This window comes from Tachysurus fulvidraco, chromosome 16 (genome assembly GCF_022655615.1).
Source record: "Tachysurus fulvidraco isolate hzauxx_2018 chromosome 16, HZAU_PFXX_2.0, whole genome shotgun sequence".
NCBI classification, from domain to species: Eukaryota; Metazoa; Chordata; class Actinopteri; order Siluriformes; family Bagridae; genus Tachysurus; species Tachysurus fulvidraco.
The window spans coordinates 9,111,046-9,136,178 of NC_062533.1; the positions used below are offsets into that span (position 1 = coordinate 9,111,046).

The window sequence follows — 25,133 nt, forward strand, 5'->3', positions numbered from 1 at the left end:
GAAGGGCAAAGCAAGGGAATCACCCCTCTGTCTTTTCCCCCAGAGTCTGTCACTGTGTGTCTACAGGGCCATTTAAGTCAGGCTCACAAGTGGATATGTCAGTCAGTTCAGCTGGGATTTCTTTTACAAATGATTTTTTTTTGGTCCCAGGGATCTAAAGGTATAATTAGTAATTTGTAGTCTATATTGTCATGATAATAATTACAACATGCATGTTTGTATTTTAGAAATGCACTGGCCATTGCATTGTGCTTCAGAGTAAATTACTTTCCAAATTTGTCTCATCAGTGATATAGATATTATAATTATATATAGATCATCTTCAAACACTTCGTCTACATGTGACAGGTCTGTTTCTGCTGTGTTCGCTAAATTCCACACTTAATGCTAGACTGTGCGAGTAAACAGTGAATAGGAGCTGAGCAACAGTTGCAGGAAGGACGGGTACAGGGCCAGCTGATTGGCAGGCATAAGTTGGTGTAAGGGCTGTTTGAGATGTTAACTGTCAGCAGGAAATGTGAGAAGAGGTGTCTCCTGAGACAGTGACGGGCCAGAGGTTTCCTATTCCTACTGGGTTGGGATGACAAGTCTGGCTTGTTCTGTAAAGCTGAGGCTGCTATAGAAGCACAGACTTTAACTCTTACTTCTTATACACTTATCTATCTCTCGTCGTGTCTCTTTCCATGGTCACCTAAGGTATTACTCACACACAACACTTTGGCAGTCCTTTCGCATAACTACACCTGCTGATTGATGCAAGGTTCATTAGTACTCTTATTCATTTAATGCATTCAAAAAAAAACCTGATGGTCTAGACACGTCATTAATCTGACCCTTTGGCTGAAAACGATCCATTAGGCTTACAGACACTCGGTATTGAATTTCTAGAGGTATCTCTATCAGTGATAAAAGCAGAAGCTCAGAGGGATCCTGTGTTCCACTAAAGCTAGTGATCTTTCTCTTGGTCATCCATTAAACAGGAGAAATATCTTAAATGATCGGTGTCAGTAAAGCTGACACTGTTTCTAAAGTTTCTGAATGCTGTGACATTTGGCAACGGTAACATTTCCCCTACAGCTCATCTGAGTGTGAGTCAATCTCTCAGTCAACAAAAACTCCAAATCCGTGCAGCCTGCATCCTGGCATTCACCAGAATAAACTCAAGCAAATGAGTCAAATTTTCTGAGCTGCAGTTTTATTGCTGCACGGATTTCCCCTGATATATTGTAGTAAAGATAAGTAACCTGTCATTTGACAGAATTTCTATTTTTTATTCGCAAAAATCCAACTGGTCATCAGGAGACTAGAGGACGGTGTCTCAGACTCCAAACTCAGCCAATCTCTGCTGACTGAAAGTTATAGAAGCTGATAAGAATTATCCGAATTATTTTATTTCATTTTAATTATTATGACCAAAAATAATTAAGGAATTCTCTTAAAAATATTCCAGAATAAAATAAAGGTCATCGCATAAGGAAAAAACCTATATAGCCTATGGCAGTGTTCCATCTACAAGGCACAAAGGCTTGCTGAGAAGTTTGGGAATTGGTAGCTCAGTGGTTAAGGCAAATGGACAATTAAGCAGAAGGTCATGATCTCAAACACCTAGGCTGCCAAACCATCACTGCTTTTCCATTAAGCAACTTTCACTTCTGTAATTTGCTATGGATAAATATGGTCTGGATAAGTATGAAAATGTAAATCATATGCTATGACCTCCAGTCACCAGAACAAAACCCAATTAAACATGTATGGGAGATTTTGGAGAGGTGTAACATCGGTCCCCACCACCATTATCAAAACATAAGTTGAGTGCATATCATAGTGTTCTTCGCTCCAGTACACTGAAAGATTCATGTAGATTATGCAGAAATGCACATTATAGCTGCTCCAGTGACTTACGGTGGTCATAATGATATCTATCTCTAGTCCTGCCTGTATTGTCATTTAGACCATATATATCTGATGCAGTATGTGGTAAAAGAAAACAACGTTCCTCCAGGATTCTTGTTCTACATACAGTAAAGACACAGAACTATGGGTTAAAATCATACATGTTATACATGCACACACACACACACACACACACACACACACACACACACACACACACACACACACACACACACACACACGCACATATATATGTGCGTGAGCTCTTTGCACAGCCTGAGAATAAAAACATTATGACTAGGTCTGGTTGTAACTCTAGGGCCGAATGTTTGCCTGGATATTTTTGAATTTTATATTTTTTTGAAATGACATTACGATGCATAACACTTAGCCTAATAACCTTTAAACACGCTCATACACTGTGCTTGATCATGATGGCCTGTGAATGCAGCTCATTCACTAGCACATATTAGGCTCAATGGGTCTAACGTGATGGCATGGTGTGACCCCTACTGTGACAAAATGCCCCAGGGGGCTAGCATTACACTGCACCTCCCACATGCACCCGGGCTTGACATGTCTTAATCACCATGTGTGCCTGTGTGTGCCTGTGTGCGCGTGTGTGTGTGTGTGTGTGTGTGTGTGAAGCACAGTGGTCTAAGAAAATGACAGTGTTGAACCGCACCACAGTCTGTTTTAGAGTGTGGAAAGGAGATGAGATAATGATGTTTATGCAAATCCTGCACAATATACCTGCAATTTTCAACCCAGGACATTGAACTATTAATAAAATACCTGTCTACACTTCTGATTTGCAGAGAATTTACCATCCATGTACTAGGGAGCAGTAGTTGTTCAGAACCTTAACTCCCTAAAACTAATAGAAAACTAGTATCATTCTGCCAATATGTTAAATATATGTGATCCTTATAAAGTTCATTATACACTTCATAGTTCACACAATAATGAGCTCTTCCGAACACTGGAGTTCATAAAAACAGCTTAGGCTCTGCAGAGAATTGCTAAGTAAACACCTCACTGGTCTTAGCAACAGACCAGTCAAGCCTCATTGGGAGCCTATTGGCAGCTCACATATGCCAGTGTGAGCTGTGAATTAGTATGAATGTGTTTTATAAGCACATATTATTCATCACTCATGCTTACAATAGCTAGAGTAAAAGAATATAAAATCCAAACTGTAAAATCAATGCCACAGTTATTCTCTACTTATTATGGATTAACAACAGATATACATGGATATCATACAGGTGTCCTTACTTAAATGTAAGCTTTCGATGCACGGTAAACACAATATGTCCAAAGGTTTTTGGACACCTGACCCTCACACCCAAATGTGCTTTTGGAACATCAAATTCCGAATTTAGTCCTCCACACTTCTGGGAAGAGTTTTAATATTTTGGAGCATTGGCTAAATTTGGGGTTTGATGCTCAGGGTGCTTGAGCTCTTCTACACTAATCTTAGCAAACCATGCCTTTATGAAGGTAGCTTCCGGTAGTTCTAGTGAAGGGAAAACTTAGTGCCATAGCAAACAAAAACATCCTATGCACTGTGGACCACATTTGTAGGAAAGGGTTGGGGAAGACGCACATATCGGTGTGATAGACAGATATCCACATACTTATGACTTGTATACATAATTAGATGTCAAATTGTGGTCTGTGAAGCAAACTTTGTGTTTTTAAACTCTTTTTACGGGCTGTTTGACTGGTTAATTGATATAAATGGGTTTAACTAATCTACATTTTCATAACTGATCAACAAAACAGGCCTAAAATTAAAGTCAACATGATCCTAATGGGTTCTGCCGGGTGTTATGTTCGAAAACTAAAAAGCACCAATAAAAAAGACAGAATATTTTTATACGCACCTGAATAATTTGCAGAATATTTGAAGAGTGCCTAAAATAAATCTGTACTATGGGGGTCCTTGAAATTTTTCTTTGAAGTAAAAGAGACCGGGGCTTCAAAATGTTTGAGAGCTTTTAATATTATAGAACACTGTGAAAAGACTTACAAAATCAAGGTTTGGGGGTTTTTTTTTCATCCTGGAAACATTGAGCAATATCACAATCCGTTCAACAAACACTTAAGGCATGTCATAAATGGTCACTGTAAATCGCAGGAATAAACAGCTGCATGCTGCATTGCAGAAGGCAGCACAGCAGGCTAACTCGGTTTAAATGAATTCTGTTTAATGGGCTCAGGAGCGAAGGTTCAGGCACTCAAGACGTTCTAAACATGACGTTTGAATGATGTGTAGCTGTGTGAGTACAAAATCTGTAAGTGCTAGTTGATAGAATTTTCTATCTTGCTATCTTGTGGACAGTTGGCCATTTCCTGGAAGGCATGAAGACAAATTCTACCATGGGACAAGAAAACAGACTGGATTTCACACAAGCTATAAGCTATAAATCAAATCATTTATTTTCTAGTGTATTGGGAAAGGCAAAGAAAGGAAATGAAGTTAGTATGCACAACAGCATCATGCAAAAAAAATAATATTTAGTGTAACAAAATAACACAAAATAGTAGCTACAAACTGTAAAACTGGTCCGTGCCTTGACTGTGACAAAGAGAGTGTACTGAACTTTTGTATATACTTAGCGAAAAAATGTATATTATTACTGTGGTCAACTCCTGAGATACCCTCAGTCAATATGTGGATAAGTCAAGTCGCCTCACTTCTACCTCTGGAAAAACTAACTCGTGATCTGCATCGAAGATCAGATGCTTTTTGGTGAACCTTTTACTTTTTGGTCTACAAAATGACCCTGTTACTTACTTTGACATGCCCTGCTGTATTTTTTGTTATTGTTATTTATTTTCATTATTATTATTATTATTATTATTATTATTATTATTATTATTATTATTATTATTATTATTATTATATTGTTTCGGCACTTTGTCTGTCTATGTATGAACGTGTATATCCAAGGATTATAAGGTGATATGGCTGTATATGCTGATGTGAGATACCGGTACCACTGTGTTGTGTTGTGATTTAAAAAAATAAATAAATAAAAATGGGAGAGAGAGAGAGAGAGAGAGAGAGAGAGAGAGAGAGAGAGAGAGAGAGAGAGAGAGAGAGAGAGAGATAGTAGCTACATAGAACGTAACAAGAAAAGAATAAGATCAGATCACAACAACGGACAGAAAAAACGCATCGTCTCTTTGCCGTTGTGCTTTGTTGACGGATATTGATGGGAGAAAATAAAAAACAGATCTTTTCAGATAGTACGTTACCTTGAGTCTGTGAAAGATGATGATGCTCATCACAGTCTAATGAGATCTTTTGAGTATAGCCAGGTGTTCCTGCAAAGCCAAAAATAACAGGATTAATACACAGATCTGAGGAAAGCTGTGAGCAGCAGCTCTGCAAGTGTTTTTGTGTGGTTTAAGGCGTGTCCTATTATTCTGGTATTATCCTGTACTAGCCGATTCATTCGTTTTCTTTACGCTTCTTCTTTTGGAGATTGCAGTGGTACTAGATGATTTCCAACCTTATACACACCCCAGGTAGGTCATTTGTTCAAGAAATGAATTCTACTCTGTTCTGAAGACGTTCCTCTTGGTAGTACTCCTGCTGGGATAACGTCCCCTACAGAGGGGCGCCACATAAAAGAGCCCTCTTGTCCAAAGTAAACAGCCTTTCTCCTGTTATTCCACAAAGTGTGTGTGAATCAGTCACAGCACAGGCTTTGTGTAAAGCCACAGCATTGTGCTATATGGCGAGAGCAACGTGGGGTCCTGCTTTGTCTCATCACTGTGAGAAGGACTTCCAAACTTCTTCCAAGGACTTCCAATAGATGTCCTAGACATAAAACAAGTCACTGACAAGGAGAATCATGTAATCACTTTCCTAGAGCTACTTGTGAAAGGTTTAATGCCGTGTGACCTGAATAATAGGTTTGTGGAAGTGTGCAAACTGTGTGCACTTCAGAAACCCGTGTTAAAAATTTATTCGGTGTGACCGCTCATGGTAAAACCGCTCCGTGTCAATTCACAATGATGATTGAGTTAGATTTCTGAAAGATCCTGTGAATAAATTCAGCAAGAATCTCTTATGCATATACGACAAAACAGTAACGTAGCTGAAGCCATATGTGCATGTACATCATGTACTCAGTGTATCTAGATGTTTATTGTTTTGTTTTTGTTTTTTTTTTTGCGTGTATTAAATCTAATTATTAACAGTGAGGGACTGGAAAGAATTTGGCTTTTTAATTTTTTTTTTGCTCGCTCAAGAAGTTTCAATTGGTTCAATTCATCATTTTTTTCTGATACTGAGTGGAGGCTGTCAATAGTGTAAAATTTTGATCTAGTTCACAAATCCTGTGTCTACAGTAGAAGCTGTAATATGTACAAGCATGAACAGGGCATTACGGTAACCACTGGCTGCTTGGGGATGGGGACGGAGAAGCGGCTACTTGCCTGGTGGTTACTATAAAACCCCATATTTATTCACACTCCGGTTTCTTCCGGGCTTGACCACACTGTTCTAACGTGGCTTCACTGACCAGCGCAGGAGATAAACAAGTGTTTTAAATCACTACCTGATTACTATAACCATTTAAATGCCCTGTAAACTGAAATTGTAATTCATCCTAGGCATATTTATTTTTTACTGATGTTAACTAGATGCTTGTCTAATGCAAGCTAAGTCTCCGTACACTGATAGATTATATTTCACATTAATCAACTCAAAACGTTCCCCATTTACAATGACAAAAAGAGAGTGTGCCTCATCCTTCAAAGGGGGGAAATAGAGACAAGAGATTAATAATGTAATGTAATGAAATGGGGCGGAGATTCCAGGTTGTTAATTAATATCAGAAAGTGCAAAACATATGAGCAACTATCAAATTGCTCATCTTTCGCGGTGGGGAAAAAAATGTTTATGAAATAAGTCTTTACTTGGGGGACCATGGAATTTATTTTACTGTTAAACTGTTACTGTTTACTGTTTAGTTTTTAAAGTGTTTTTTTTTTTACTTTTAATCACAAGGTCTCAGAATTATTTGACCATGTATGTACCGTATACACTGAACTCATTTCGGTGTCATTTAACAACAATAAAATCTAGAAGTCATTTTCCCATTCGAGTGCTAAGCTATATTTCAGTCAATTCTTTTCTGTATTCTTTGTCCTTTGTAGTAATTGTCACAGTATTGTAAGGTGTCACTACAATCTAGTCCTATCCTTACAACTTTAGGTGATCAAGGTTGTATTGATGAAGAAAAACATCAGGGAACAAATGTATGGATTCATGCACTCAGTTTTATCCTGAGAACATGCAGCCAGAGATGTATCCTGCAAACCCAGCTTTACAGAAGTATAGAAACAGAAAGAAAATAATAATAATAATAATAACAATAATAATAAGAAGAATAAAAAATATAAATAAAAATAAGAATAAAAATAAAGAAACAAATACGTACATTTAAAGTTTATAAACATATATAAAAATATTAATATAAACTTTTAAATACTACATTGTCTCTAACATCTATCACTGATGAGCAAACCGGAGGCGACGATGGCAAGTTAAAAAAACACCCCGAGATGATACGAGTAGGAAACCTTGAGAAGAACCTGACTCAGACGTGAACCCATCCTCATTTGGGTGACATTGGACAGTAAATAATGTCAATGTAAATAATGTCCTTTCTAAAACAGTTTGTAGTCAATCAACCGAGAGCTCCTGATGAACTCATGGGTCATCGCAAACTCTACATTCACCACAGACCCAACACTAATTCCTTCCTGTCAGACTCTTCAAATACTCACATATTTCACTCATGCCTACTGGTAAATTTAGAATAGCCAGTCCACCAACTGGCATGTTTTTGGGAGGTGGAAGAAAACCTACATGTACCGAAGGAGAACAAGGTGAAATACAGAGACACAGGGAGTAACCTGAGCTCAGCACTGAACAAGAGCTTTAAGGCAGCAATGTCTTCATATGTCATTAGCAATATATATATATATATATTTATTTACTTATTTATGTCATACCCTCTATTGAGTAAAACACTGAGCTGCCAGTTTATTGTGTACCTTTCTAGTGGCTAATAAACTGCCAGTTGAGTATATAAACATGTGCGGCTGTACCAGGAGGTGGTAGCAGTTAGGTCACAGTACGTCCATGACCCGCTACTAGAGATTAAACTACTCCACTGGGAGAAAACCAATTTGCAAAAAAATGTAAACAATAATTGTCGTTATCTTTAATTCACAACATGTACAAAAATAATTAAAAATCTCGACAAGCTAACTGTAGGGAAAATTAATTATAGTCAATATAGAAGGAGAACAAGAAAAAAATAAAATACAAATGCAATAACATCCCAAACGCAACCACAGAAGGCTAGTGTTAATCTCTACGGGTTGAGTCAGGCCACGATTCTTTCCCTTGTGCTTTTTGTTTGCTTATTTCACACATCGCCTCTTTCGTTCTTGCCCATACATGCTTTTCTCGGTTCCAGACCACGCTACACTAACAAAAAATCATGTTTACTTTGACGTAAAATCAGCGATGCTTTCTTATTATTCCTCACAAATCATTTTCTCCCTCATTGCTTCCTACTCAGTTCTGATCCTTCTATCTTGCTCCTAGCATTAGTTCGTACATCAGTGGATGAGACTTTTTTTTTTTTTAGTCAAACGATCTCAATAATGAAAAATGCATGGTTGATTTTTAACCATGATGAAAGCACAATATTGAGAAACAGAAAACAAAAGAAATCGGCTGTTCTTCTGTTCAAATGTGCCTTTTCAATACGTCCTCAATTATGTTTTTATAAAAAATAATTTCTTTTTTTTTATTTTCACTTAACTTGAATCTGTGCAGCAAAACAGACACGATAAATTGTTTTTAGACACATCACGTTTAATAGCGCGGGCAATTCCTTATCTAAAAGCTGCAATAGATGCTTCAATTATAATTATTTTACTCGGTCAACACAACTCAGGCAATAAATCAATTTTGCAATTATCAATTAATTAGAAGCATTATCTGGTGGATAAACTGAACTGCAGACATAATACACACGATTTAATGACATTTCTTAATCGCCATTCTTGGCAAACACCGGAGACCAATTACCAGCCATGAGATAAAGAAGAACCAATAATAATGTTACCCTGTTTCACTTTCTCTTCAGTTACTTCGGCAGACCTTTCTCCGAAACATGCGTACGGTTTTAAAACGACCTTGATTTTGAAAAGGCTGATAAAAATAAATTGACTGGCAAAATGAACAGAACCTGATATGCAGTGCTGCTGTGCTGAGAGGTCCACAGTTCCATGCTGTGCTTACAACAATTAATTTTAATATTTTATTAAATTACATTTAACAAAATAAAAAGATGAATAAAGACTCAAAAACAACTTTTGACCATCGTGATTTAAATAAGACAAAACATTTCATTCAAATCAAAATAATTAAGGTCGTGGTATTTAATTATACGATTCAAAATACTGGACTTATAAACAGCGACTGCAATTTACTTCCAGGAGAGAAGAATAAAAAAGGAAGAAGTCTGACAAATGGCTATTAGGCTGCTATTAGACATCGGGTGCAGGGGCATTAAACAGAAAAGAAGCAGTGTTTTCCTGGTTCTACACCTATGCTATTTTTCGGGCAGCAGATTTGAACAGTAATTACACTGCTTTCAGCTCGTCTCCAGCGTGTTACAGTGAGGTGTTAGAACGAGGTACCAGTTTCAGTTCAGGTTCCATTCAGCGTCTCACACACACACACACACACACACACACACACACACACACACACACACACACACACACACTCTCACTTCACACCACTTTCATTTCAGTGGCCTGCTTCCAGTACGGCAGTGGACATGTCTCCCTTTCTCCCACGTGCATGACGCTGCTGCTGCCACTAGCATTTCTAAATAAAGGTGGCAACGTGCAATTTTCTGTACCACATTATTCTAATTCAGCATTGCAGTGGTACCAGCAACCAGATGTGCTTCCTGTTTTCCCTATTTTCAGTAGGAGCAGCATTACAAATTTAAAGAGATTCATAGTGTACAGCCAGTGATCACTAGGTTTGAATAAAATTTTAAAAAATGGTTTCCTTCTCCTCTTTTACACATTAAACACGGCCCGGGGCCAAAAGTGTTAAAGCAATCAATTACTATTTTTTATTTTACATTATCAATGTGCATGAACAGTTTTCTTTTCAAGGGAATGTTCCCAAATAAGTCAGATTTTGCTGCTTCTCCTCAATTTAAAATACATAAAACATATATATACATATATATATATATATATATATATATATATATATATATATATATATATATATAAATTGTTTATTAAACAGAACGCATTTTCGAAAATAAATAAATAAATAAATAAATAAATAAATAAATAAATAAATAAATAAATATCTGGTGTATCCAAGCTTTCGAGGGCCAAAATAGTATGCGGTTTCTATACATTTTAAGAATAAACATATCAATAGTTTTCACTATAATGAGAATCAAATCTGCCCAAGAGCACCAAATAGTCTGTATTTTTATGGTAGACCTGCTACACCAGCAGTTACGGTAGCTTGGAGGCCCATGCAGAAAATTAACACTATCCTGCTAACATAGCATTTAAAATCCCATATCCATGTTAGTGAAAATGAGCATTTTTGCAGCAGCGGTGTCCGGAAAAAACATGCTTATAAAAGTGAATTACAAGGTTTCGGTTTCAGACAATGCTGCGTAATGTCTTCTTCACGAGGAGGCAGACGTATATTTTTTTCCAGGGCTAACAGAGACATTAAACACTGCTGCTAGAAATTCATACCGTGCTGAACCATAATTACCCACTGCTTATAGAATTAATCCACATTTCTTTCAATTATGTGACCTTTAAAATAATTAGACGGTTAACGCGGCACACATAGCATTACAATAACTCGTGTATTAATAATTCTTTTTCTGTCCTATATTTAAATCTATAAGAAAATAATCTTAATATTGCATAGTTTCAAAAGTAAAATAATACAGTTCAGATATGCTTATAAATAATCTCTTATTATTACACATCCCATAATTCTACAAAATGAAATGTTTCACTTTAGGTTGCAGTTGAGAGACAAAAATACATTTAATTACTACATTCAAAGAATATTACATCCACAAATTGTCCAAGGTCTCCCTATTCAAAATGAAATTATTTATTTATTTATTTTCAGAAACACAGAAAACACTCTTGCTTTGTGTTTATTTATTTCTTTACTGTTACGCTTGTGTTTCTGCACTAAACTGACACCCTTCACATCCTGTGCTAGAAATCAGTCCTTTACAGACCCATAAACAGAGAAGAGTTAAACCACATTTAGAGGGAACCGTATTTAATTGGTAAGAGTGACCCCAGAAAGACAGTGCGCTGTGGCTAGTTTCCAGACCACGCCGTATTCATCCTTAGAGGCCAAGCGCATAGCGGAAAATCATAAATCATCTGCGAGAGCTTCCACCTGATCTCGCACTTTTGCCCTAGATGGAGCTGTTATCCTTGAGGCCTGATTCAATTATTTACTTGCCAAATAAATTATTACATAATGCCCCAGTGCATAACAGGCCTCAGCAACACTTTTTCCAACTACATCTGACAGCCTGTTTCCATCTGAACTGTTCCCCAGGGGACTATAATGAGCATCATGCAAAAAAAAAAAAATAGGGGAGGGAATTTTTTTAAATTATGGAAAAACTGAAGCACGTACATTCTTTTTAAAGCGAGTCACTAAACTCCTGAGATAAGCTGAGATCCCTGACACCCTGCTTCATGTGCTATGTACAGGTGCAGGCTGTAATTCAAATCACAGGTTTATCTGAATGCACATCGTTACCATGAGTCGATTCTACAGTAACATCTCGTTCACCTGGACTGCATGTAATCAAGCCTGATAAGAAAAAAAAAGCATGCTTCATTTAACAAAGAAAAGTGTGAAGCTTTCTTTAAGGAGACATTTAATTAACATTTATGGAAGAAGTCTCCTGTGTCAGCAGTTTGTAACACAAAAGAATCTTCGGCACAGACGACTTTGCGGTTTGTGTTTTCTTGGTAATGTGACAATCTGTATTCCTTGTCTTATTAACTTTAGGAGAAAAGAAGACAGGCCAGTGAGGCCAGGACTGTTTACAGCTGTGGATAACAGGAACGAACTCATCTCATGGAAGTTCTACGATAATTCGTTCAATTCTATTCTTTAACACATTATTTTAAATGTTCTATTAATATATTGGTGTGGAATAAAAGATTTCAGGGTTCTGTGCACCCTGTTTTTGGTTTTATTTACTAGAATAGAAAAGAATAGAAAACTTTATTTTGTCACGTATACATTACAGCACAGTGAAATTCTAATTTCGACAACTTTTTTTTTTTTTGAACTTAATAGCTATCGAGGTTCAAGAATACTGTAATCACGGGCGATTCGCAGCACTTGCTGTTGCTTCAGAAACAGCTGCAGTATCTTTGAGCAGAATGTATGCTCTTGATATCTGGAAGGCAACAGCTGTTTGCAAAGCATCCGTAATTTGGACAAATTAGAAGTCAGCGCTGCAGCGTTGTAGGTATCTTTCTCGGCAAATCCGATTTGGTCGTTCTGTCCTCGGCGTGACAGTTCCGTGCGAGTTTGAAAAATGTGGCAGACAGAACTGTCACTCCAACCGCTGACTGGGGAAATTTTTTAGCAATGTGGCCTTTTTTTTATTTTAGTAAATATCTTGATCGAGTTGTAAACTGGGAAAGGTCGTGCAATATACCAGTATGAGAAAGTGAATATCGGTACATACCTAATGCGCTATGATGAGTTATAGAGATGCGGTTGAACACAGCTTTCTAGTTCCACTGTGACGTTGTGGACTGACGGATCTCTCTCCAGTATCCTAATGCTATAACAACAGTATCCAGTAACAACAGCCATACCTTGCACTGAGCTGCAGAAAACCAGTTTAAAGATGAATGGTCTGTATGGAAATAAAATTGTAGTTTGGTGTTGTTTTTTTCCAGTGTGAATGACCTGAATCGTATTAAACTCCTCTCCTATTAAAAACCTCATGTAAGTTGGAGCATATCTCTGGCCATGTGCACTGTGTAGTGGGAGTTTCCGAGTGAAGGATCAGGCACAGATTGCCTCTCATGCTTCACAGAGTCTCTTAAGCGTTTCAAAACAGTGCAGTTGCTCATGGCCTTTTGCCCCTTCTACATTAGCAAGTATATTAGTCCTTTAGTTCTGGCCAGTGTGCATATTCTGCATATTAAATCTCAACATGTTGGCTGGCATTCAGCAAGTTTGGCTTGCTGGCTTCAGCACACATGCTAGGATCCAGAATTTCAGTGGGTGTAATCTTTAAATGATCTGTTTCACTACCATCTAGATGCCATGTAAAGTAGGATTTCTATTTCCTCATCGGTTTGATCAGAAAAGGTTGTTGCTTAGGATGCATCCTCATAAGCACAGGAATCCAGTCCGCCATACAGATTTCTAATGCTCTTTCAAATTTCCTTTGCAGCCCCTTCACATCACCAAGTAGAATTATTCATTACTTTTTCTATTTTATGGCATAATTCTAATGGAAGAAGACAGATTTCATCTTGCTATATAACATTATTGCAACAGAACTAAAAAAAATAGGTATATGTCAAAATTGTCATTTGTCAAAAAACAGTCTGCAAACTAACATCACGGTAATCACTAAAAATCGAAGACAAACCCTAAATCCGTCTGGTGAAACCACATAAGCTTTACGAGCTGCTCGGATTTGCAGGAAAGCAGTAGAGCTGTGCGGCTCTGTCGCACCTTGGAGGTCATTTCTGGGCCATAAAATAATAAATGAATTCAATAATTAAGATTAAGCAGATCCAATAGAGCCTTGAGCACAACTGTATAAACATAGTGAAGGAAAAGGTGCATACAAAAATCAATCCATGCTTATCGGTTTTATCAAAAAAACATAAAGAGAGCATTAAGAAGTGGCCATGACATTTAGGTTAAGGACATATTGCTTCCATAATATTGATGTGCAAATGCAGCCAAGCTTCTTATACCACATGTCTTTTGTAAAAAAAAACCAGGTCTATGCTATGTGGAAGTTAGTGTTAATGTTAGTGTTAATGCATGAATACTTTAAAAATATTGCCTTAAAAAAATACAGAGAGAAACAGAGAGAGAATAAATTTTGAATCGTATTCCGTATATTCTACAGTACAATAAGCTCTGAATGTTTCCCTAGTGATAAATGCACTATTATTCAACAGTTATTCACTACTATTAATCAATTACACGTCTCTATATCCAGCTTGCTATTATCGTTGCACTCTTTCCTGCAACGATGAACCATCTCCTTATCGTGACTAGAAACACGATTGAATCCCATCACTGTTTAAACTGGACAGAACAGAAACATCTTCTCCGCAGAAACTGAGCAGTTTACTCAGTATTACTCTCTATAAATGGCTTCACCTATACATTAAACCTATCAGGAACAAGTAATAATAAATCGTTTGTACACTTGCCGCTTCAATACAAACAGTCTTTCAATCACAATTAAGACCAAGATAAATTAGATGAACTACGGGAAATAAAGCGGATTAAACAGAGAACTCCGTATCTATTCAATAAGCAAAACAAACATGCATGTAGTTTAATTATTTAAATAGAATCTTAGAGCAGAAATTATTATGGTCGGGTTGCTTAGACAATTATTTTATTTCAGCTCTGAAACAGGAAACATCTTGTATAAAGCATATACAATATATACAATTCAAAAAAATCTGGACCTGACCATGCAACCAGGCAGACGGAGTCACTATCATAGTTCATAGAGCTTCTTCCAAAAGATCAGTATTAATAGAGGCGTGTGTTACAGGTACACGTCCGCAAACATGCCCACGTTACATATTAGCAGGTTCTGATCCACTACAACATTCATACCAAGAAGCCTTGAATCTTATGCATATCCATGCTACCTGACAGATCTGTCAATATTTTAGTGCAGGTATAAGATCCCTCTGCCGGCTGCTGGAAGCTCAACCAACATGACAGCGCTGCAATTTCCACTGAGAGATGAGCTATAAATCTGGACCTGGTCCTTTACGTGTGAAAGACCACGATAGTACGACATGATATAATATGACATTACAAAGATTATGCCAGGCCTAACGCTCCGTCTTGTGTGAGACATCCTATGTCCTTCAGCTGGTACAGTACAGACGCATTCATTACCAGCCATCTTGAGTTCCACATGCCCATCTGGATCCTATGCAACTTTTGCTGTGCAATTAAGAACAGTCGATCTTATTGGTGAACACCAGAAGGTAAAAGGCTTGACTGACAGCAGCAAAGTACGTCCTGATAACGCTTGTCGTCAATTACAAAAATGGGCAGCTTTCACGTTAAAACTTGCTCCTGAAAGAGGCAGGGATGCACTTAGGTTGTAATGGAGAATTCAGAATGAAGTTTATGTCAATGACTGCGTGTCTGCAGTAAGGCTTATAGAGTTGGGAAGGATTTATGAGCTAGTGATCAGGCATGTTTTCAGATCCAATCTACACATATTGAACAAGACTCAAAGAACATAAAGCTTACTAACATCACATATGGCTTCAAGAAGATACCTGGCATCAGTATCGTCAGTATATAGATGTTCTGGAAATAAAAAAAGTGAAATCAATGCATGCCATGTCAGATCTTCGCCTTGGCTGTGTAAAGAGCTTCGCCTTGGTCGTGTACAGATCTTCGTCTTGACCGTATACAGATCTTCGCCTTGGCCATGTACAGAGCTTCGCCTTGGCCATGTACAGATCTTCGTCTTGACCGTATACAGATCTTCGCCTTGGCCATGTACAGAGCTTCGCCTTGGTCGTGTACAGATCTTCGTCTCTACCATGTACAGATCTTCGCCTTGACCATGTACAGATCTTCGCATTGACTGTGAACAGATCTTCGCCTTGGTCGTGAACAGATTTTCGTCTTGACCGTATACAGATCTTCGCCTTGGCCATGTACAGAGCTTCGCCTTGGCCATGTACAGATCTTCGTCTTGACCGTATACAGATCTTCGCCTTGGCCATGTACAGAGCTTCGCCTTGGTCGTGTACAGATCTTCGTCTCTACCATGTACAGATCTTCGCCTTGACCATGTACAGATCTTCGCATTGACTGTGAACAGATCTTCGCCTTGGTCGTGAACAGATTTTCGCCTTGACCGTGTACAGATCTTCGCCTTGGTCGTGAACAGATTTTCGCCTTGACCGTGTACAGATCTTCGCCTTGACTGTGAATAGATCTTTGCCTTGACCGTGTAGGTCTACTAACACTTCAACCAAGTTTCATGAAAAATAAGGCACTTGTACTGCACTTGACTCTGTGCATTAACTTATTTGTAGGCAGGTTGATTTATAATCACTCATCTCTATTTATTTGTTTTTATTGACGTGTTATACTTGTTTTTATGACGGATACATAAACAAAGACAAAAGCACAACACCAAGTTTTCCTCCCTGAGGTCTGAGAACGTGGTGCGCATGCGCAGTGCACTAAACCCCGCACGAATATGATGACATTTGTGTCGGATGGCACGAGCGCACCGGTCCTCTGATTGAACGCCGGACAATAACTGCTTCTCCGAATTAAACCTACAAGCCTTCAGCTGACGCTTTTAATGGCCGAAATATAACAAACAATCACAAACTAACAGTTAATCAGGGATGTCGCCTTACCTCATGAAGTGTGCTCGTGCGCTCGTCCTTGTTTTGCTCCGTCGCTCGGATGTGCGCGCGCTCTTCATTCAGTGCCTTCTGCTGTTTAACTGCGCGTCACAAAGTACGCAAGCATGTTCTCCGGGGTTCGCGTCTGTCTCGTACAACGCCGTGCAGAAGTTGACAGTACCGTGATAAGAGATGTGGGTGGACGCGAGCGCTTCTAGCACGAGACCTGGAGATGCCCGAGCGAGAACGCTTTGCTCCGGTGTCTCTCGCGCGCACCGTGCGCGGCTACTTTAACTCCGGCTCCGCTCCTCCCCTCTCACTGTCCTGCGCGCGCAGGCTGACGTCAGCGCCTCCTGCCGGTCCAACCGTGTCATTGCATTTAATATGCTCCTACAAATTAGACCAAAGCTGTGCGAAGGGAACGCGAGTTAAAACGCTTTCTTAAACTTGGTTTGGGAAGAAAAACTTCACAAGCACATTCCATTACAGCTCTGTTTGGACATTTATGGTTCCCTGGTATCCCTCTGAGCCCCGTGTCTCTGCAGAGCCCATTCTTTAGCCCGTACTGTACAGTGCTGTCAGAAACACTCATAATGATTACATATTGATAATATATCAGTTGGAGCTGTGAGGAAAAATACAGCTGTAGGTCGATTCTGGAATTTCGGTTCTTCTCTGCATGTTTTGTCCAGGTCCATGTAGGTTTCCTCTGGGTTCTCTGGTTTCTTCCCACCTTCCAAACCATGCTGCTGGGTGGATTGTCTACTTAAATTTGTCCCTAGGTGTGAATAAGTGTGTGTGTGTGTGTGTGTGTGTGTGTGTGTGTGTGTGTGTGTGTGTGTGTGTGTGTGTGTGTGTGTGTGTGTGTAAAGGGTGTCCTGTGATGTCCTGTGATGAGTCCATGTATCCACTGTGAAAATAAAATATGTGAATAAATTAAATTGTTCCTTTATAGCCCTTTATAACCCACAATTATGAAATACTTTATATGGAAAAAAATTCAACATGCAATTGTTTTTCCTGTTGACTTTCTGACATGCTGTTAACATAAACGAAATAGAAATGTAATAAAGTAATAACGATGGTGGCACAAACGACTTCCCGAAGAACAGCAACATATGGACAGTAAACGAATGAAAATATTAGACTTCTGTCTATTAGTCATTAAAACAATTGCAAACTGAATTTGATATTTTTATTATCCAGTATTTGTTAATGATAAATTCTTTACTGTACTACTTACTGTACAACTTCACTAATATAAAGCCACAAATAGTTCATAGCTCAAAGTTTTGAGCTGAGAAAAAATATTCAAATTTTATGATGCAGTGATTTGATTCTATTGATAAATCCTGTGCTTGCTAATATCTTCTCCTTGACTGACGAATGTAAAATATAACAGTTAATCTCAAGACATTATACATAATGACATTCTTATTAGTAAATTATCCCTAAATATGGATGGAACATTATATAATACATGTGAAATATTAAAGGTATTCTCATGAATTATTAAGTACATAGACTGTCAATTTTCCATCAGTGTCTAATTTACCACCCTGGGAGCCAAAGTTTTAGTATTGCCCTGTGTTTTGGGTGCATCCTTTACATTTTATGTATATGTATGCAGCTCAGTGAGGGTTGGATGGCTCTATGAGCCTATGGGATTATGTACTCTGCATTCTGCATAGCTTCAACTGACCTGTACATGTTTTTTTACACCTGACCCTGGCAGGTATTCTATGGCTTTACCACAGAGCAAGGTCTTGTCTGTGGCTGTGCATGAAGACGGTGCGTGTTTCACCTCTGCCTAGGTACCAGATGTAAAACCTTTAAAGTGAAATTATGTTTTATTTCCAAATACAACCCATTAGGCAGCTTGTGTTTAGCATAACCTTAGAAAACCTTGTACAGCTGAGAAAGAGATAGATCCAAACAACAAAGCAAATTGTTGACCCCCACATGAGCACAGTCCATTCCACCATGTGGACAAACAGCTCTGGATAATTGGTCACTGGGGAAAGTCGAAGCTGAGCTGCTCACCTGCTCACGTGGCACTTTTCCCACACTGTAGTACTGTGCATCAACAAGGGACTTGGTTGCAGATACCTTTTAAAAGGTATCCTCTCCCAAGCCCAGTACACCTTTGGCTTTATAGATCCAATGCTCAGTTTTGAGTTTATAACATAGACAACATTCTGTGTCCTTGAGTCAGACCCTTCAGTTATGTTGAGTGCAACTAATTACTTCATGACACATTCAACTCCATAAATGCATGGAAAATTATCCAAGTCACCTTGAATACATATTGGCAACTGAGTGATGAGGCAGAAGGAACACATTGCCAAGAAGCATAGCATCCTTTGTTGTCTTTCAGACTCCTTGCTGTGAGCCTGGAAATTAGGCTTATCGTCATTCAGTATCTGAGAGCAATGAGGCGTGCCAGTTCAGAAACAGAAATGAAAGCAGACTATTAATGACAGATAATGAATATTAGCTTAATGCATATTTACTTACTTTGTAGTGTATTTACTTACGTTGTATTTGGGAACATCATTTCTTGATGAAGCACAGCCTAATATCAGCAAATTTATGATGAGATACTTATGCTAACAGCATGAATGCCAACTGAAAATAGCGCTATCCGCACTTTTATTGCACAAAGAATAGTCAGAGTGGGACCTTTGTGTTACTAAGTTTGCATTACATTACAGTATGACATCAATCACAGAATGAAATGTCTGGTGTGTGTTGTCTTATTTGATGAAACCCTCATCACATACAGTGTTGTAGAGTAGTAGGTTGGATGTGTTTGTAGCACAGGGATGATGAGAGACACTCCAACCAACACCTTCCAGTGATACCGGCCAGCTGTGTCCTGCATGTGTCCCTTCTGGGATGAATCCTAAGTCCCATCAGTACAAACCTACCTCCGTACTGCAGTCCTAAAGTGTGCACCGAGGAAGTGAATTGCTCATTTAAAGTTAACCTCATGATTTAATCAAAGAGTCCTTCAGCGGAAGGCATTATTACAGACCATGCTATTATGGTGCTGAGCACTAGTAATCACTGAAATGGCTTTACAATCTAATTTCTAGAACTCTTGATTTGTTGGACACATTATAGTTCAAATGAATGCCGTAAGGTTTATTACAGTATGTGCTACATTTGGTGCATATGAAACTGGAGTGCTGAAGGAAACGTCTTATTCTCATTAAGGTACAATTCTGAATAACCCAAACAGTGGAAAAAGCAACAAATTACGAAACGCTTATAACATGCGACTATAGTGTGTAGGCTCAGAAAATATTAACCAGACAAACTCTGAGCATGGGTTTGAGATAAATCTGATTCTCAGAAGACCTGGACTAAAAAGCCAAGGAGTCCATCTGTCTAGCGCATAAGGCCCTCAGTGTGTTCCTTAAGGATGCATTCCAAAAAGCGTCGTGTGAATGCACACTAATGGAAGTCTTTTGTGATGGTGATTGGAGAATGGACTAGACAACCCCTAATCCTCACCATGGCTCCAGGCAGCCTCTCCTGCGTAGGAGGAGCCTCTAATATATGATCAATACAGCAAGTGAGTAGTGTTAGCTGCAATTAGGAGACAATGCTCCATATTGCTATTTTCAGAATTCGCCATCAGTGGGAAGAGGCAACAGGGAGGATAATTGGGTATTGACAAAAGGGTGTGAGAGGGCTAAGACAGCGCACACACTCTCTCTCACCAATTTACTGTCATCATGAGGCCTCAATAATACTGTTCACTGACCATATAATTGACCACTTGAGAAGCAAAAACAAAGCCACAGCAGCCAAAATGTCTGCTGAAGATATGGTGAAGCAGTTAGTTAGCTTCACTATATAGGAATACACTGAAAATACATTAGAGTTGCATTATACAGCAAGCCATAATTTCATTTCAGTATAACACTAGGGTTTGTGGACTATAGTTAATATGAGAGTGTGTAGGAATACATATCACAGAAACATATAGAAATATAAGGAATATATGCAGTTGTAGGAACTGAATGCACTCGATATGCAATTAAATACACATTTAAGTAATTCACTTTTTAGTTGGGGGGGCACACTTAGTATTAAGCATTGAAATATTCGTTTTTCCATTTCCTTTTAAACGATTCAATGTACCATTTAATAAAGTCCAGCAAAAAGACAATTTGTCTAAAAGCCTGTTATGAACTTCTTTTAAAATGAAATCCCTAGAAATCACTGACAGTAGGTCCATTATCTTGCAACTTGACTGTTATTTCTTTTATTAATATTTCTTTATGCCATCTACTGGTTAAGATAAGAATGGCTGTTGAAAGAAGTATATATCACAAGACATTTATAACTGAGCAGGAAAACATCAGCTAGTTAATGTAAGTGGTGAACTAGATAATGGTTATAAAACCTGAGGTCTGTAGATAATTAAACAATGACACTGTATTGGTTCTATAGTTTGTGACCACTTGGTGGCTATGAGCTTAAAGTGCACCCTGACAGCAGATAAAATATAATAATAACGAAAACACATAAAAATAATGAGATGATTGGCATCTCTGTTGTTTAATATCCAGCTGTGATTATTGTATTGTTAGTGCAGTGTGCATATCTGTCAAAAATAGGACAAAAGTAGAGGCCACGTCTCTACTCACCAACAGTCACCCTTAGATTATAATTTAACATACATTAATCACTTGCCTTCTTTACCTCCCTCTCTGTTGCATCTTAAGACCTTTTCAATAGTGTCTCATGTCAAATTTGTTTGATGAGCTCTGTGATGTGACCAACTCAACATTTGCACAATGCAAAGTGATGGATCAAGCCACAGATTATTTGGATCTGATATGGTACTAAAACTGAAAGGTCAGCCCTCGCTGGCATCCGGGATTCGGTTGGAGCAGCCTCAGCTCTGGCACCAGGAAGGACACAAGTAAAAAAGAAAGATAAATAACCATGGAGGGACCCCAGCAGCAGGAAAGGATCATCATCGTGCCATAACCAGCAGTCATGGCCTGCTGTGCTCTTAGAGCCTCCAAATGGTTCTGAGCTCAGCAAACATCATTAACTAATGTGAGCAAGGATTCACTCAGCCAATGCAATGCCCACATTTTGTACAGTTGAAATTTAGGCTAATTCTATGCACTGCCATGGATTAACACTAATTCTGACTTTCTTATTTTACATTCTAAAGGCTGTGTGAATTTTAATAGCTCTCACAGCATAATGGACCATTAATCACTGGTTTCATTGAGGCATTTATAGCATGGCACTTTTAGTCCAATTTGCATGCCATGAGAATGGACCATCACACACTGCTGTACAACGCAGTAGTCCTGAATTCCAGGTGACCGTTGCATGTTATTTGTGTAGCTGTCATATATTTCATGTCAGTGCATGCACCATAGCCTATATATATTTAAGGATTTCTCTAATTACACACAGGGCAGGGAATCTACTATACTTGTGTACATGTGTTCAGAAAGACTGTTTATCTAGCAATGAAGAAAAGACAGTTGAGACTGATTAGTTGTATCCAGTAGCCATCTTCCCTTCTTTGGTGCTTTGGCCACCAGATTATAAACTTAGACTTTATGTTCCATGCACTCCACTTTGTTTACTAGATTTGTTTTACTAGATAAGGGTACTTCACTGCTTCTTTAATGTGTTCTTGGTTTCTCAAAAAGGTTTGTAGTTTAAAATACTTTCTAATCATAAAACACTATCATAGTCATTTAATATTACTCCGCTACTCCGCATTTAATATTACTCCGCTTTGAGTACGGATACATTTCAACCTAAACTTTTGTCGTGGCCAAAAGTTTTGAGAATTACATAAATATTAGTTTTCACAAAGTTTGCTGCTAAACTGCTTTTAGATCTTTGTTTCTCCTGACTGATAGCAACCCATTCTTTCATAATCACTTCTTGGAGTTTGTCAGAATTAGTGGGTTTTTGTTTGTCCAACTGCCTCTTGAGGATTGACCACAAGTTCTCATTGGGATTAAGATCTGGGGAGTTTCCAGGCCATGGACCCAAAATTTCAACGCTCTGGTCCCCGAATCACTTAGTTATCACTTTTGCCTTATGGCACTGTGCTCCATCGTGCTGGAAAATGCATTGTTCTTCACCAAACTGTTGTTGGATTGTTGTTAGAAGTTGCTGTTGGAGGGTGTTTTGGTACCATTCTTTATTCATAGCTGTGTTTTTGGGCAGAATTGTGAGTGAGCCAACTCCCTTGGATGAGAAGCAGCCCCACACATGAATGGTCTCAGGATGCTTTACTGTTGGCATGACACAGGACTGATGATAGCGCTCACCTTTTCTTCTCCTGACAAGCCTTTTTCCAGATGCCCCAAACAATCGGAAAGGGGCTTCATCGGAGAATATGACATTGCCCCAGTCCTCAGCAGTCCATTCACTATACTTTCTGCAGAAGATCAATCTGTCCCTGATGTTTTTTTTGGAGAGAAGTGGCTTCTTTGGTGCCCTTCTTGACACCAGGCCATCTTCCAAAAGTCTTTGCCTCACTGTGCGTGCAGATGCGCTCACACCTGCCTGCTGCCATTCCTGAGCAAGCTCTGCACTGGTGGCACTCCGATCCCGCAGCTGAATCCTATTTAGGAGACGATCCTGGTGCTTGCTGGACTTTCTTGGACGCCTTGAAGCCTTCTTTACAAGAATTGAACCTCTTTCCTTGAAGTTCTTGATGATCCTATAAATTGTTGATTTAGGTGCAATCTTAGTAGCCACAATATCCTTGCCTGTGAAGCCATTTTTATGCAACGCAATAATGGCTGCACGTGTTTCTTTGCAGGTCACCATGGTTAACAATGGAAGAACAATGATTTCAAGCATCACCCTCCTTTTAACATGTCAAGTCTGCCATTCTAACCCAATCAGCCTGACATAATGATCTCCAGCATTGTGCTCCTCAACATTCTCACCTGAGTTAACAATACGATTACTGAAATGATCTCAGCAGGTCCTTTAATGACAGCAATGAAATGCAGTGGAAAGGTTTTTTTGGGGTTAAGTTAATTTTCATGGCAAAGAAGGACTATGCAATTCATCTGATCACCCTTCATAACATTCTGGAGTATATGCAAATTGCTATTATAAAAACTTTTTTATACTCAACTTTTTTATATTCAACTTTTCCAATTTCCAATATTTATGTAATTCTCAAAACTTTTGGCCATGCCTGTACAACCTGCCTCCTTTTTTCTGGAAACCCAGGAATAAGTAATTATTATAATTTAAGTAACTAATCTGTTTTATGTTGGCCTATAATGAACAAGCTTAGATACAATGCTTATCCTAAAGGGTTACAGCAAACCTGGTATCTATCCCTGGAGACTTATGGCATAAGGCAGGGTACATCATGAACAGGATGCCAGTCACAATACACATTTTTTCACCAACCCCACACGCACTACCAACAATTTAGAGATGTTAATTCGCCTACAGTGAATATCTTCGGACTGGGGGAAAAAACAAAACAGGCAAACTTTGCACCCACAGCAGAGGCATGAATCAACCCCCCACTCATGCTAACTACTAAGCCATAATTACTCCAGTGAGAACATTTCGCTGACGGGGTGTCTCAGCTGTCCTCCACAGCCGTCCTCTCAGCTGTCCTCATGTGTCCCCTTGTCCCACCTAAACCTGATCACTATGCCTTTCTGTGTTCTCACAATATTTAAAGGCTGTACACTAGAGGGCAGAATAACCATTATTATTCAAAACCATTTCTCTTAAGTTGTAAGAATACAAGCTAAAAACCCTCAATATATGGTGCCAGCAATAATACTGATAATTATTGAAAACATTTTGTACTCTCCACATGTTCTCCATAGATACACGTTATTTATCAGAGAACATTTTTTATCAGAGAACATTTTTTGTTTATGGTGTGAAACTATAAATTCTTACAAAAGATGGTTCTTCAGTGGTCATTTTACTTTATTGGAAAATTAAAGGGTTCTTACCTTCCTAAAAGCAGATGTAAATGGTTCCCTTTCTGATGCAAAAGACCTTATTTAAGGAGTTTGAAGTGGAAAAGGTGGCTACATCCATAGACAGCTGATCTAGAGCTAACGCTGTAGCCCGGATAGCTCAGTCGGTAGAGCATCAGACTTTTAATCTGAGGGTCCAGGGTTCAAGTCCCTGTTCGGGCGAAGCTGCTTTTTACTGCTAAACTCAGCCAGCATGACAAAAACGATATTGCGACGATTAGGCAAGTCTGCTGCTGGTACAGCTGAAAATAGTATTTGCTGACTTTGTGTAAATGTTTGGATACTACTATCATCTTCAGATAGAAGTACTGTATGTGGACTACAGTTCAGCGTTTAACACCATAATTCCCTCCACGCTCACCTCTAATTTGGATGTCCTGGGACTCCAACTTCCTTACAGACAGACCACAAGCCATACAGGTGGGCAAACACACCCCATCCATCCTCACCCTCAGCACTGGT

General features: G+C 38.7%; 1 protein-coding gene and 1 non-coding gene across 2 annotated transcripts in view; one reads left to right on the forward strand and one right to left on the reverse strand.

Annotated features, from left to right (window-relative positions):
- Positions 1-17,448, reverse strand: part of LOC113644362 (kelch-like protein 29) — a 177,633-nt gene extending 160,185 nt beyond the window's left edge. The window contains exons 1-2 of the mRNA XM_027149140.2: positions 16,660-17,448; positions 5,161-5,229 (exon numbers count right to left, since the gene is read on the reverse strand). The gene's annotated coding sequence lies outside the window, so the exon portion shown is untranslated. The remainder of the gene's footprint in view (positions 1-5,160; positions 5,230-16,659) is intronic.
- Positions 17,449-24,760: 7,312 nt separating this feature from the next.
- Positions 24,761-24,833, forward strand: trnak-uuu. The gene has a single exon. It is a non-coding gene; the product is annotated as a tRNA-Lys (tRNA).
- The last annotated feature ends 300 nt before the right edge of the window (positions 24,834-25,133 follow it).